This window comes from Carlito syrichta, unplaced genomic scaffold, assembly GCF_000164805.1.
Source record: "Carlito syrichta isolate Samal-C Ts95f unplaced genomic scaffold, Tarsius_syrichta-2.0.1 Scaffold287976, whole genome shotgun sequence".
Taxonomy (NCBI): domain Eukaryota; kingdom Metazoa; phylum Chordata; class Mammalia; order Primates; family Tarsiidae; genus Carlito; species Carlito syrichta.
In genome coordinates, this window is record NW_007232072.1 from 29117 (window position 1) to 32392 (window position 3276).

The 3276-nt window shown below is 36.3% G+C and overlaps 1 protein-coding gene across 1 annotated transcript in view; it reads left to right on the forward strand.

Annotated features, from left to right (window-relative positions):
• The window catches only part of CD47 (CD47 molecule), a 46748-nt gene that overhangs the window by 901 nt on the left and 42571 nt on the right, over positions 1 to 3276 (forward strand). The gene's annotated exons all lie outside the window — the stretch shown is intronic.

Consider the following 3276-nt stretch of genomic DNA (forward strand, 5'->3'; position numbering starts at 1 on the left):
AAAAAAAAAAGTGTGCTTCGTCTGTAAAAAGCTGAGCAAGAAATAGAAGTGTCCGTGGCTCTACAGTGCCTGTCATTCGCATCTATAGCGCCTTTTGTGAACTTTTTGTAAGATTGAGAATTGAGGTTGGCTCCCGGTAACCGCAGTTGTTAACGTTTATCCTAGAGTTCTACATGAATTCGGTTTTAAACTGAGTGTTGCCTCGTCGTGCCGCTCATAAAAGCTTGTGACTTCCAGCTATTTCCAAGATGCCTTTAGTTCCCTGCTCATTACTTTCTCCTGTCCCTGAGCATCTAGGAGGTTGAGGATGTTAATAATCAAGATCTCTATTACCTAAATGGTTGATGTTAGTGTTTCCTGTCATCATCTTTAGTATGTTTGTTGCCATCACTATCATTATAGCTAAAATAATACTGCTCTCAGATGGCTGTTGTGTAATCAGGAAGTCTTCATATTGAACCCGATCTAAATGTGTAATACAATACAGCTTATTCAGAGCCAGTCTGAAGAGTAAAAAGTGTAATTCATGTACTCTTTTTAAAACTGGTAGGTTAGATGTAAATCAAGTAGGTTAGAACTGTTGGAATGGTGCTTTGGGGTTAGGATTTCTGTTAGGCCTTCCTTAGTAATAGTTAATATCACATATAATTAGCACTCATTTACACACAATGTTAATGTGTTCAAATTCCTACAGAATCATGGAATTCAAAATTTATCCTGTTTTGTAGCACTTTCTTAATATTTACCCCCATCCCCCCAGAAGAAAAAATACAGGCTTTATGTATTTGAGTTCTGTTCAATGTTTAACTATAAAACAGGAAGTGATAGTGTTTGTCATAAAATAAAAATGGCTTTGTGTGTGTGTTTAATATGTAGCTGCAAAAGGGCACGTATGAATAGATGTTAATAGTCTCGGAACACAAGTTATTATAAACCAAGGGATTTGGGAGACTGAATTTCGAATCTAGAATGAGTATGACAGCCATGGATCTACACATTGATTTGTACTGAAGTTTGATTTTGCTTTTGGTTTGATTTATTAAGCACTGGTAATCAGGGGCCATTTCATGGCAACCACTACATGTAGTACCAGTGGCCTTGGTGGTTAAAAAAATTTTTTAAAAGAAAAGTTATTTCAAATAACCATTTCATCCAGGTACAGGCAACCTGCAACCCACTCTAATGGTTTACAAGACACGAAATGAATTACTAGGTTGCTTAACTTCCTGTATTCCTTCCCCCAACATATGTCCAATTTTACTTTGTTTCAAAGTGTATCAGCAGTTTCAGTGGTAGTCACTAAAGAGTAAACAAGTCTTTAAATAAACGATGACAGTAATATAAACTGTTTTTTTGTTTTGTTTTTAGTGGTTGAGTGGTTTTTCTTTGTTCAAAGTAAGGTTTTAAAACCAGGAGTATGCGTGAATAATAAATTTTTTTAAAAATTTCATTGCCTAAGTCTAACAGTAATTTGGCTTATTTAAATGAAAATGTTTTCTTTTCTCTTAAAGAACATATTATTTTTAAACACAAGTTGCCATTTTAAGGAGGTAAATGACTACTTAAAAGTACTTATTGATGGGGCCTCCTCAGCAGTCCAGAGGCAGTGTGTTAAAGCATTACACTAAATGCCTGCCATTAGGACACTTGCTCATGCTGTCATCTGTGTTTTGGCAGGTGTTTTATCTTTGCCACTGAGTTGTTAATGGAGATTTGAAGGGCCACGTTCTAAAGAGGAAAAATAGGTGTCTTCTCTCCCCAAGTTGATATATATTCTAAATTCAAAATAATCACTCTTATTAGCAAAACGAAATTTGCATTTCTTAATATGAATTCAGTATAGCTAGGATAGGCATTGTTTTTGGCATTATTCTTTTTATGACAATTTTAAGATAACCATTTTTCCTGACTTTTGGGTTTTTGCTGTCCTAAGCTTTTTATACGAGATAAAAATTTCTCAATTTTCATATCTTATGTCTCAATCTAATGTAATACACTCTTGGGCTATCATAAAGTAACTTTTACTTTGTATACTATGCAGATATTTCTTCTATGATAAAAAGAGCAAGAATAATAGGATCAAGTTTGCTAAACTCATTATAATACTAAAATAAAAAATATTGGGCACCCAGGAAATCTGACTCAGATATACCTAGTCTAGGACAATAGAACCTGACCTGGGCTTTTCCTTTGTGATTGCATAGTGTTGAAACAGAAATTAGAAGCTACTCCCACTTGTGAATATATTATTCCAAATTCACAGAAGAGGTTGTGTAAGACTCAGAATCTGGTCCAACCCCAGGCAGGGTTTGAGAATTAAATTAGGAGAATTAATGTGCATATTTGAATACATACCACACTTGTAGGTTAAAAGGCAAGGCAAGGGATTTGGCAAGTGCAGGGTCTGTCAAAATTGCTTTTTCCACTTCAAGCAAGTACAGTTTGAGCCCATGCTATGCTCTAGGCACTATGCAAAGCCCTCTTGAGGGCATACAGAAAAATTTCAGACTGCCTCTTAACAACTTAAAATGTAGTTTATAGACAATTGAAATATTTTGTTTCTATCCCTTGATGGTACTTAATGTATTTTTGGTGCTTGATAAGGCCATAATTCTAGATGTTACTGATGTTAAACTGTCCTACCCCCTGTAATTCTAAGTCAACTTCCATTCTTATAAGGCCACTTTTAAATCCAGTGGGGGGATTGCTCTGAGTCAGAACTGAATAAAGTTTGTGGACACCCCACTTTACCCCAGATCTTTGTTTTAGCCACTGCTGAGAAGGATCTGACTAGATCCTTCTTTTTGTACCTAATCCAGTTCAGTTTGAGACTCTCGTTCTTCATGCCAGGGGCTAGTTCTCAGGGCAAAAGAAGGAAGGAGTTATTTCTGGTGGGCATCTTTACTCATGGACTTCGCTTGTTTAACTCAGTGGCTACTGGGGTTTCTCACCTACTTCTTGAACTTTCATTCTGAGTAGATAATTAACTTACTACTACCAAAAATAGAAGTGTATGATTTGGACTCCCTCAATTTCCCTCCCGCTATTCCTAAACTAATCTATAATATCTTTGACGACCTTCCTCTCATTCTTCTTCCTCATCTAGCTTCGGAAAAATACCTGTTCACCTTTCCAAGGAAAGGACAACCTGTCTATGGCTCTTTCACTTACACCATATTGGAGACCTGCTCAGTTAGCTGAATTCTGGTCTTGCATCTGAGATCTCTCCCTCTCCATTGACTCCTTCCCCTTAGCCGTTTTTTTTTTTTTTTTTTT